At 46.7% G+C, this 13020-nt stretch overlaps 1 protein-coding gene across 1 annotated transcript in view; it reads right to left on the bottom strand.

The window, feature by feature from the left end:
* The window catches only part of PIK3R5 (phosphoinositide-3-kinase regulatory subunit 5), a 142556-nt gene that overhangs the window by 59061 nt on the left and 70475 nt on the right, over positions 1 to 13020 (bottom strand). The gene's annotated exons all lie outside the window — the stretch shown is intronic.

Raw genomic sequence — 13020 nt, 5'->3', positions numbered from 1 at the left:
CTGTACACTACCGCCAGATTGCTCTGCCACCATCTAGCAGCAGTTTTAACACCTACTGCACGGTGGACCCCGAGTGGCAAACGCACTTTATTTATATTTTTTATTTAGTGCATTCCGCCACTCCTAACAGAAGAGGTGGAAGAACATGTCAAACGAGAAGGAGTCCTGAGACAAACGGCCGAGCACAGGGTCGAGGAGCTCGAAAAAGAAGTCTTGGAGCTCAGAGGTCACCTGTCCACCTGGCAAAGTGTGAACAAGACCCTTAGGGAAGAGATGGAGGAACTCAAAGAAACTGTAAGAGATCTTCGGCGGGAGAGGAAACTGGAGGAAGACTTACAGCGGTTGGGCCCGAGTGACAACAAGACGGAACTGCCACTACCAATCATGGCAAAGGGTCATGAAGAGATAAAATCTTGTGAAGTTGGTGAGCAAAGAGCTGAAGAAGACGGTCATCCGGTCGGCTCATCTGTAGTGAGGAAAGTGTCCGTGGTAAAGCCAGAGCCTTCGGTCCAGGAAGTGAGCAAGACCACGACCAGGGCCGGACTGGGACTAAAATTCAGCCCTGGCATTTGAAGTTACACAGGCCCACTAGTCACATGGTGACTATATAATATTTTTGTACAGTTGTAGGTTACAAGCAGTGAGAGGAGATTAACACGACTATATAACATGTAGTCACAGCTGTGTCCTGTATTTCAGCTCAGTCCTATTTATTGCTTTTAGGTACAGTACTCCTCCCAAAGCTCTGTCCCCTTTTGTACACACAGTGACAGAACTCCTGGCAGAACTGCTATCCATTGGGCAACCAGACCCCCTGGTCACAGCCACCCCTATCATACCTCCCAACTTTTGAGGAAGGGTAAGAGGGACAAAGACTTTTAGGCCACGCCCGGCCACACCCATTCCACAACTAGTCACACCCATGTCCACGCCTAATCGCTCCCATTTAGCACTGCTGACCACACTGACTTGTACTGAGGGCACAGTGGCTGGCATTATGGGCACACTGACTGGCACTAAGGAAGAGAGAAAACAGAGAGAGAGAGAGAAAAAAGAAAAAAGAGAAAGAAAGAAAGAGGGGAAAAAAGAAAGAAAGAACAGAGAGAGACAGTGAAAGAATAGAGAGAGAAAGAAAGAGGGGAAAGAAAGAACAGAGAGAGACAGAGAAAGAATAGAGAGAGAAAGAAAGAGGGGAAAGAAGGAACAGAGCGAGACAGAGAAAGAATAGAGAGAGAAAGAAGTAAAGAAAAGAAAGAAAGAACAGAAAGAAAGAAAGAGAGGAAAGAAAAAGAAAGAAAGAGGGGAAAGAAAGAACAGAGAGAGAGAAAGAAAAAAGAAAGATTAGAGAGAGAAAGAAAGAAAGAACAGAGAGAGAGAGAAAGAAAATGAGGGAAAGACAGAACAGAGAATGAGAAAGAACAGAGAAAGAAAGAAAAAGAGAGAAAGAAAGAAATAAAGAAAGATTCTATAAAGATACTATAGCAGCCTGGCTCCCATTGTAGTGCCCACCTGAGCCTCCCGATGCAGGACATATCATGATCCGCTCACATGGCCGGCATCCCCGATTTCAAAGCGATCCTGCTGTCTGCGCTGTCGGTGGAGGACACGGTGATGGATCTGAAGCATTCCTGGTTCTGTTACAATCTCCTCAAGAAATTATCTCATTTCCGGTCAGCTTCAAGCACATCACTTCAGGTGGAACGTCATGTGTGTGTTTTAAAATGCTCCTCGGGGCTCCGCCGTGTACTCCTGTGTCCGTGGGAAAAGCCCGCTTTGTATGCTTCGTACACACTTGGCTCCGCTCCGTACATCCCGTACACATATGGCTCCGCTCCGTATACCCCAAACACACGCGGCTCCGCTCCGTACACCTCGTACACACGGCTCCGCTCCGTACACCTCGTGCATGCGGCTCCGCTCCATACACCTTGTGCACGCGGCTCTGTTCCGTACACCTCGTACACACACGGCTCCGCTCCATACACCTCGTACACACACGGCTCCGCTCCATACACCTCGTGCACGCGGCTCTGTTCCATACACCTCATATGCACACGCGGCTCCGCTCCATACACTTTGTGCATGCGGCTCCGCTCCATACACGTCGTGCACGCGGCTCTGCTCCATACACCTCGTGCACGCGGCACCGCTTCATACACCTCGTGCATGCGGCTCTGTTCCGTACACCTCATACACACTCGGCTCCGCTCCGTACACCTCGTACACGCGGCTCTGCTCCGTACACCTCGTACACGCGGCTCTGCTCCGTACACCTCGTGCACGCGGCTCTGCTCCGTACACCTCGTGCACGCGGCTCTGTTCCGTACACCTCATACACACTCCGCTCCGTACACCTCGTACACGCGGCTCTGTTCCGTACACCTCGTGCACGCGGCTCTGTTCCATACACCTTGTACACACACGGCTCCGCTCCGTACACCTCATACACACACGGCTCTGCTCCGTACACCTCGTACACGCGGCTCCGCTCCGTACACCTCGTACACGTGGCTCTGTCCCGTACACCTCGTACACACACGGCTCCGCTCCGTACACCTCATACACACACGGCTCCGCTCAGTACACCCCATACACATACAGCCCTGCTACATCTACCCTGTAAACCCCTCCTGGCCCCACACATACTTATCTCATCCAGCACCATGACAACAGCCAACAGCACAGCAGAGTCTTGCAGACACCAAGAGGCAAGGCTGTGCGCACAGGACCTGTGATGAGGTCACAGGAGGGGCGGAGTCAGGGGTCACATGATCAGGGGTCTGGACAAAGGCTCCTGATTATGTGACCCCCTGACTCCTCCCCTCCTGTGACCTCATCACAGGTCCTGCGAACAGAGAAGGCAAGCGACACTGTGAGTGGCTGCGGGGGCGGGGGGTCTCCTGCTACGGCGAGGATGGGGTGCGTGGGGGGGCGTGGTGGCTTATCTCCCTGCAGTGCGGGAGGAACTTGGAAACTATCACCGCCGTGCGGCAGGAGCAACAGTGGCCGCAGCAGCCGCCCGCGGCCCACATGACAGCGGCCCAGCGGGAAAATGCCCGGTTGGTTATATTGCCAATCCGGGCCTGACCACGACCTTCAAGTCTGTGATTGATGTACCAGAAGACATGCAAGAAGCCTGCACTGAGGAAGGTGAGCATGAGGCATTTAAGGAGGCGGTCAAGGCATGTAAGGTGCACTGGGCACCTGAGACTCGGCAGTTGGCGATAATATCGGCCAGGGAAGATACAGCAAACCGGGTAGCTGTCCTGAAAGAGATGCATTTGCAATGTCTCCACGCCAAACAGTTGGTCAGGCGGAGTAATATGAAAGCTGCTCGATGCCCAGAGTTAGCAGGAGAGGCTATGGATCGGCTGGGTTTGCCGAAAGATGTAGTTTCGGTTGCCAAAGGTCTGATTGGGAGAATCATTGGAAGATTCGGGAAGGTAATGCAAGACCTTGTGAATATCTCCGGTGTGGAGAGGGTGAGGATCCCTCCTGATGATGAAGACCAGATATCCAGTGAAGAGGGTAGGATTCCCATCATAGTGGTTGGCTCCGTGGAAAGCCTGAGAAACTTTCAGATGCTATTGGAGTATCGAGTGGGGTACCTACAAGAGATTAAGCAGTTGAGGCTGGACCGTCGGCGAATCAATAAAGAGATACGGAACACCAGGTGGCGGCCGCCTTCAACCCAAGGTGTAAGGACCCGAACGGTTCCTCCAAGAACTGACATGGCAGATGGCCGAAGAATGTCAGCAAGTGGTAGTTCGACTGGCAGGACGACGTTGAGAGACCGTAGTTCCTGTGAGACGCTGAACGAGTCAGACTCAGGCCAGACAGTAGGCTTAACTAAGACTTATGACCGTACTGACTGGGGGAGCCAGAACGGAACAAACAGGGAGAGGAATGTGGTGACCAAACAGTGTCTGATGACGCAGACAGGCTGTGACTGGAGGGCCAAAGATCAGGGCCGATATTCTGACCGCTGGGGGCCGGGAAGGCCTAACGTAGGAATGAGGCCGTATGACAGAGGGAGACGGTTCTCTGGACCTGGGGGGCAAGGTGTAGTGAGTGCCCGGTCTCGAGATCCTGGGGTTATGCTGTGTGTTCAACCCTACAGGTTTGAACAGAGGGGGGAGGTATGTGTTGTAGTGACCACTGTGTCCGCTAGGGGGCGCTGTGTGGAGGTCCTAGGAGAGAGGATGAATGGCAGAGTACTGAATGACCGTTGTGTATCTCAAGGAGGGTAGCCTTGAGATGGAGACTTATGTGCGTGTTGATCAACAGTGATAATGCTGAGGTGCTGTTTCAACGTGTCCGGGAGAAGTCTCCAGGTAGCTGGTGAGTCGTGCGGGAATAGTTACCTACAAATCCACCCAGGGGTGTGGTTAAGAACGATGTTGTAAAGAGTGTGAGAATGGTTCAAGGACCTGTGATGAGGTCATAGCCATGTGAACCGGTGGGCGTGGCTACGGACCATATAAGGTGGCCAGGGTAGGTCACATAGGTGAGTGCTGGGACCCGGTTTGTCCGTTGTGGAAGGTCCCGCTGGGAGATGTGTCTCCTTTCCTGACAGCACGTGAATGCTGGGTTGAATGGCTGCACGTGCCTGAGAGTTCCCAGAGGAGGGAATGAACGTCTGCAGTGAGAAACAGCCATAAGGTAACCCTGACAGCAAGGGGATATAACGGTGGTGAGGCTTGAGAGCCTGCGCATTGAACAATGCACAACCTGTGTGACCACAGGGTTTACAGAGTGAAGCTCTGTCATGGAGGATAAGCTGCTATACTGTATAGGCTCTCAGCAACGGATAAATGACAGGAGCTCTTGCCAACAATAAATGCGAAAAGCGCCGCTTTACAGCAGTAATTTTTCCTATCTCTGCCTATATTTATAATATGCTGCTATGGATAAAGATTTTTAATCTACGTTTGAAATAAAGAAAAAGATTTTTTATATACTTCAAACTTGGCTCGCTGGATTCATCTCCTTTTCGAATAGATTTCTATGGCGCAGCAAAAATGGCCCGCAAAAATTCATCGGAGTGCAGTGCGCCGTATGCCGTGAGGGCCGTATTTACGGCCGTGAAAAAAAAATCAAGCTTGCTCAATATTTTTCACGGCTTACAGTCACGGCCCCTATTTAAAACAATGGTGCCGTAAAAACAACGGAAGCTTGTTTTTGCGGTACACCGTGTTGGAGGAACAACATTTTTTTTCAGCCAACTTTTTAAAACATAAAAAACGGCAATCCTAAAAAGGCCTGCATAAACAGGCCGCAAAAAAACATTGGAAGGGTAAAAAAATCCTTACATACACACACAGGGGCGGACATACTGCCGGTGCAGCCACTGTAGCTGCATCGGGGCCAGGATGTGCAGGGGGGGCCTTGCATAGCAGCTAACACTGAGGGCAATCTGGCATGTTTCTTGGAGCCCAAGTCTCCGGGAGGCCTGTAGTCAGGTTGCTCTCATCTGTGGTGGGCTGTGAGGGATCCTTTGATCCCTTGCCACATGAGAAAATGGCAGCGGAGCGGAGCTGCAGGGATCTGTCCTCTACTTCCAGCCTGGCGCTTCTGATGCAGGCTCACGAGGCTTGATGACATCAGCAAGCTGTGCACGCCTGTGTCAGAGAGAAAGCTTCCAGCGATGATGATGTTGCTGAGGAACGGATGAAGAGGAGAGTGGTGGTGTGTGGTTGTTTTTTGTTTATTTTTTTAAAGCAATGCACTGGGGAGAGGACACTGAGAGGTGGTGGGGGAAAATAATGATGAGGGTGGGGGGAACAATGATGAGGGTGGGAGAGAACAATGATGGGGTTGGTGAAGAGGACTCTGAGTTTTGCTGGGGGAAAACAATGATGAAGGTGGGGGAGAATAATGATGAGGGTGGGGGAGAACTATGATGGGGCTGGTACGGAGGATACTGAGGTGTGGTTTTGGTGAGGACATAGGTGTGGTGGGGGAGAAAAATAATGGGGTGGTGGGGTAGAAGACAGGTGTGGTTGGGGAGAAAAATGATGGGCTGGTGAAAAGGCCACATCTGTGGTGTTGGAGAACAATGATGGATGTGGGAGAGAAGACAATGATGGATATGGGAGAGAGGACAATGAGAGGGTGGGGAACTGGGATGTGAGTAAGGAGGACTTATAATGGACTTATGTACAGGGGGAGGGAGGACGTTACATATGGATGTAAGATTAATTGGGTGGTGGAAGAGGGTGCTAGCGTCCTCCCCCATCCTACAACTCATTGTGACACTATCAGGGACTTAAAATTTAATGGTGAATGGGAGAGGAGGGGGAAAGGTGCATAGAACACTTTATTTTGAATTGAAAGGTGGGAGAAGACGCTATCAGTGACTTGTGATGAATTGGGATGTGGTGAAGGATGTTAGACACCTGAAAATGCCTACTCCCACCCCCAAATTAGTTATGACACTATCAAGTACTTATAATGAATGGAGGGACACAGGACAGGGACTAAGGCTATGTGCACACGTTAAGGATTTGCTGGCCGCCTTGCACAAAAGACAGCAAGGGGTCTCAGCTCTGCTCCTCCTTGCCTTCATTAACATGTGGCCTCTAATTCTCTGGCCATATGGTAAAGTTCTGTTCTTTTGGGAATTGTGTACTTATCCAGAGTCGGACTGAGGCACCGGGGCACCGGAGAATCCTTCTGTGGGCCCCGCCCCCAGCCCCAGCTGATGCCTCCTTCTTTAGCCCCTGCCCTGCAAAGTGTGCATCAAGTGGTGCACACTCCATTCTATAGCCGTTAGCAGCGAACAGTGCAGCCGTGCGGCAGCTCTTTCAGATCACCTAATGCTACTGCCGGCTTCTAAGCAGTGAGTTATGCACAGCTGCCTGTGTGTGCACTGCAGTCTGCAGATGAGAGTGCCGTCCTCCACCTCACCTGATTCCTGCCTGGCGCTTCCTGTCTGAGACAGCCCAGCTGGATGATGTCATCATCCAGCGCGCTGTCTCAGACAGAAAGCTGCTGGCGAGGAAGAGGCTGCCGGGATGTGCTGCTGCGGGGAGGTGAGCTGTGCTGTGTGTGCCTGCATGTGTGTATGTGGTGCAGCGCTTTGTGTGTGAGTGTAAGAGAGTGATGCAGTGCTGTGTGTGCGTGTGTGTGTGAGAGAGAGGGGTGGTGGGGAAGGACAATGATATTGTTGGGGGGAGGCAATGATGGAGGTGATGGGCAATGATGGTGGTGGGGGAGGCAATGATGGAGGTGATGGGCAATGATGGTGGTGGAGGCAATGATGGAGGTGATGGGCAATGATGGTGGTTGGGGAGGAAATGATGGAGGTGATAGGCAATGATGGGGGAGGCAATGATGGAGGTGATAGGCAATGATGGTGGTGGGGCAGGAAATCATGGAGGTGAAGAAATGGGCAATGATGGTGGTGGGGGGAGGCAATGATGGAGGTGATGGGCAATGATGGTGGTGGGGGAGGCAATGATGGAGGTGATGAAATGGGCAATGATGGTGGTGGGGGGAGGCAATGATGGAGGTGATGGGAAATGGTGGTGGGGAAGCAATGATGGAGGTGATGAAATGGACAATGTTAGTGGTGGGGAGGAGGTAATGATTGAGGTGGTGGAATGGGCAGTGATGGGGGTGGTGGGGGAGAATGATAGGGGTGGTGGGGGAGAAGGCAATGATGGAGGTGGTGATGAGAACAATGATGGGGGTGGAGAGGGGATGCATTATACATTATGAGAGGGCTACATTATATTCTGTGGGGCGACTGCGTTATTCTCATGGGACTATATCATACTATATGGGGGCTACAGTATACTCTATGGGGGGCTGCTTTATACTCTGTGGTGGGGCTGCATTATTCTCTCGGGACTACATTATATTCTGGGGGAGCTACATCATACTATATGAGGGGGCTACAGTATACTCTATGGGGGGCTGCATTACAGTATACTCTATGGGGTGCTGCATTATATTCTGTGGTGGGGCTGCATTATACTATATGAGGGGGGCTGCATTATACTCTATGAGGGTGCTACATTATATTCTATAGTGGGGACTGCATTATACCTTATGAGGGGGTTGCATTATATTTTGTGGGGTGCTGCATTATATTCTATGAGAGGGGGCTCCATTATATTTTATGAGGGGGGCTACATTATTTTATGAGCGGGTCTACATTATATTCTATGAGGGAGGCTACATTATATTCTATGAGGGGGCTACATTATATTTTATGAGGGGGCTACCCCTCTATAATTCTATCCCAACCCCCACTACATAATGCATGTAAACCTTATATTATACCCTGATATTAGCACGTTTTACCACACAGTTGGTGGTCTTGTATTTATTTCTATGTAGCTACATAGTGGGTCCCAAGAATGATTTTCTCTGGTCTGCCCAAGGTGCTCCAGTCTGACGCTGTATTTATCCCAAGGGTGGAGGCCACATCCCTGCTGTGGAAGAGAGATCTCTGAATAATCCATGGGGTCTGAATTAATAAATCCAAAATGGAGTCTCCCTCGTCCCTCACAGATCCCTATTGTTATCCATGTCAGAAGACAGGTATGTATAGTGTTCTCTTTTTGAGAAATTCTAAGGCTCTAAACATGACAGATTCACTGTTTTCTTAGAGATGCAGGGATGACACAGATTGTCTCTCCTGCTACAAAATAAACTCAAATAAAATATAAAACAACTTGTAAATGATACAAATAACACTTTAAAAAATAACATAGAAAAAGTAAAAATAACAAATATGTACAGTCATGACCGAAAGTTTTGGCAAACTTGAAATTGTTCCAAAAAAATGAATTATTTCTCCCAGAAAATTATTGCAGTTACACATGTTTTGTTATACACCTATTTATTTCCTTTGTGTGTATTGGAACAACACAAAAAAAAACAAAAAAAAAAAGGCAAATTCAACATCATTTAACTCAAAACCCCAAAAATGGGCTGGACAAAATTGTTGGCATCCTCAACTTAATATTTGGTTGCACACCCTTTGGAATAAATACAGTAACTGCAATCAATTGCTTCCTATAACCATCAACAAGCTTCTTACACCTCCAAACTGGGATTTTGGACCACTCTTCTCTTCTTTTGCAAACTGCTCCAGGTTACTCATATTTGAAGGCGCCTTCTCCCACCAGCAATTTTAAGATCTCTCCACAGGACATCAATGGGATTTAGATTCTGACTCATTGCTAGCCACTTCAGAACTTTCCAGCTCTTTGTTTCCATTTCTGGGTGTTTCTTGAACTATGTTTGGGGTCATTGTCCCCTGATCTAGGACGCAAACCCAGCTTTCTGACACTGGGCACTATATTGCGACCACAAATCCGTTGGTAATCTTCAGATTTCATGATGCCTTGAACACAGTCGTGGCACCCAGTGCCAGAGGCAGCAGAGCAACCCCAAAATATCTGAATCTCTACCATATTTGACTATTAGGTACGGTGTTCTTTTCTTTGTAGGCCTCTTTCAGTTTTCAGTCAACAGTAGAATGGTGTGCTTTACAAAAAGGCTCTACCTTGGTCTCTTCTGTCCACAAGATGCTTTTCCAGAAGGATTTTGGCGTACTCCCGTACATTTTGGCAAACTGCAGTCTAGGTTTTTTATGTCTCTGTGTCAGCACTGGGGTCCTCTTGGGTCTCCTGCCACAGCGTTTCATTTTATTCAAATGTTGACGGATAGTTTGCATTGACACTGATCCACCCTGAGCCTGCAGGGGCAGCTTATCCACCATTCAGACTATCCTGAGTTGCAACCTTTCATCAATTTCTCTGCCGTCCACATTCAGGGAGATTATCTACAGTGCAATGTGTTGTAAATTCTTGATTATATTGCGCACCATGGACAAAGGAACGCCAACATCTCTGGAGCTGGACTTGTAACCTTGAGATTGTTTTTCCTCAGACAGTTCTTTTCTCCTCTTTCCGTTCTCCATGCTCAGTTTGGTACACACAGACACAATGCAAAGATTGAGCCAACTTCTCACCTTTTAATTTGGTTAGAGGTGTGATTTTCATATTGCAGTTTTTTGAAAATACGCATCTTAAAATATTACCAAAAATTCATTGTGGGAATGTCGCCTTACTGAAGTGCTTCCATCTCGCATGGCATCTTTCTACGTTTCGGTAAAAATATTGTGTGCGGTGGATATTGATGCTTCATACATACAATGCTGGGACATGTCTGTCCTGTTTCCGTAAAGACATGCCTATTTCATACGGACAGTGTGAATTTAGTTCATGAAGGAAGCTAAAAATGACAATCAGTGTAAACAAGCAGTCATAATGGAGTAAAGAAATACAGTGACTACGATGGCCCATTGTCTAGGTGCAGGTCGTATGGTGGCTCTGGGGGATACTTCATGTCACCTGTCTTGATTAATGACCTCCATGTTGTTTGTTATGAGTTTAAAGTTTGGAAACTAGAACCTTCTTCCTGCAGAGTCCTTCTTGTTTGTCTTGTGGGCTCATTGTTACCAGCCGAGATCTGGACAAGAGAGTAAACTCAGGAAGCAGTGTCTCTTCCCCTCCAACTTCCATTCACAGACCAGATGTAGAGCATGTTTTGATTCATAGACTGTAGGTTCCCATCAACCTCAGGGGAAATATTGCACCTGACATTACCATGCTTTGTAAGAGATCAAGCAGGTGTATTATGTTTATTATGTAAAAAATATTGTATACTATTGTAAACTTATATTTTAGGGGGCAGTATTGTAGTGGCTAGATTACCATACACACAGGGTCAGTATTCTAGTAGTTATATTCTTGCACATAGGAGCAGTATTACAGTAGTTATATTCTTGTGCCTAGGGGGCAATATTATAGTAGTTACACTACCGTTCAAAAGTTTAGGGTCACTTGGGAATTTCCTTATTTTTGAAAGAAAAACATAGTTTTTTCCAATGAAGCTAACATTAAATGATTCAGAAATACACTCTATACATTGTTAATGTGGTAAATGAGTATTCTATCTGCAAACGTCTGGCTTGTAATGCAATATCTTCATAGGTGTATAGAGACCCATTTCCAACAACCATCACTCCAGTGTTCTTATGGTACTTTGTGTTTGCTAACTGTGTAAGAAGTCTAATGGATGGTTAGAATACCCTTGAAAACCCTTGTGCTAGTATGTTAGCACAGCTGAAAACAGTTTGGCTGATTAGAGAAGCTATAAACCTGACCTTCCTTTGAGCTAGTTGAGAATCTGGAGCATTACATTTGTTGGTTCCATTAAACTCTCAAAATGGCCAGAAAAAAAGAACTTTCATGTGAAACTCCACAGTATATTCTTGTTCTTAGAAATGAAGGCTATTCCATGCGAGAAATTGCCCAGAAACTGAAGATTTCCTACAACGGTATGTACTACTCCCTTCCGAGGAGAGGACAAACAGGCTCTAACCAGAGTAGAAAGAGAAGTGGGAGGCCCTGCTGCACAACTGAGCAACAAGACAAGTACATTAGAGTCTGTAGTTTGAGAAATCGACGCCTCACAGGTCCTCAACTGGCAGCTTCATTAATTAGTACATGCAAAATGCAAGTGTCAACGTCTACAGTGAAGAGGCGACTCCAGGATGCTGGCCTTCAGGGCAGAGTAGCAAAGAAAAAGCCATATCTGAGACTGGCTAATAAAAGGAAAAGAAAGATTAATATGGGCAAAAGAACACAGATATTGGACAGAGGAAGATTGGAAAAAAGTGTTATGGACAGACGAATCCAAGTTTGAGGTGTTTGGATCACACAGAAGAACATTTGTGAGACGCAGAACAACTGAAAAGATGCTGGAAGAGTGCCTGTCGCCATCTGTTAAGCATAGTGGAGGTAATGTGATGATCTGGGGTTGTTTTGGTGCTGGTAAAGTGGGAGATTTGTACAAGGTAAAAGGGATTATTTTGAATAAGGAAGGCTATCACTCCATTTTGCAACGCCATGCCATACTCTGTGGACAGCGCTTGATGGGAGCCAATTTCATCCTACAACAGGACAATGACCCAAAGCACACATCCAAATTATGCAAGAACTATTTAGGGAAGAAGCAGGCAGCAGGTATTCTATCTGTAATGGAGTGGCCAGCGCAGTCACCAGATCTCAACCCCATTGAGCTGTTGTGGGAGCAGCTTGACCATATGGTACGCAAAAAGTGCCCATCAAGCCAACCAACTTGTGGGAGGGGCTTCTGGAAGCATAGGGTGAAATTTCTCCAGATTACCTCAGCAAATTAACTGCTAGAATGCCAAAGGTCTGCAATGCTGTAATTCTTTGATGAAAGCAAAGTTTGAAGGAGAAAATTATTATTTCAAGTGAAAATCTTTTTTTTGAACCTTGCCAATGTCTGGACTAGATTTTAAATTAATCTGGCAACTCATTTGATAAATAAAAGTATGAGTTTTCATGGAAAACACAAAATTGTCTGCGTGACCCCAAACTTTTGAACGGTAGTGTATATTCTTGTACATAGGGGTAGTATTATAGTAGCTATATTCTTGTACATAGGAGCAGTATTATAGTAGTTATATTTTTGTACATAGGAGCAGTATTATAGTAGTTATATTCTTGTACATAGGGGCAGAATTATAGTAGTTATATCCTTGTACATAGGAGCAGTATTATAGTAGTTATATTCTTGTACATAGGAGCAGTATTATAGTAGTTATATTTTTGTACATAGGAGCAGTATTATAGTAGTTATATTCTTGTACATAGGGGCAGTATTATAGTAGTTATATTCTTATACATAGGGGCTGTATTATAGTAGTTATATTCTTGTACATAGGGGACAGTATTATAGTAGTTATATTCTTGTACATAGGGGCAGTATTATAGTAGTTATATTCTTGTACATAGGGGCAGTATTATAGTAGTTATATTCTTGATCATAGGGGCAGATAAGATAAGATAATATAAGATAATCCTTTAATCGTCCCACCATGGGGAAATTCAGAGCATTACAGCAGCAAGGCAGGAACAAGTACAGATACAGATACAGTAGGTAGGTACATATACGAAAAAAAAAGATGTA

Source organism: Dendrobates tinctorius, unplaced genomic scaffold (assembly GCF_039654945.1).
Source record: "Dendrobates tinctorius isolate UK_male_01 unplaced genomic scaffold, ASM3965494v1 ptg000014l, whole genome shotgun sequence".
Taxonomy (NCBI): Eukaryota; Metazoa; Chordata; class Amphibia; order Anura; family Dendrobatidae; genus Dendrobates; species Dendrobates tinctorius.
Note: the sequence above shows the minus strand (reverse complement) of the source record. Positions and strands in the feature narration are given on the sequence as shown.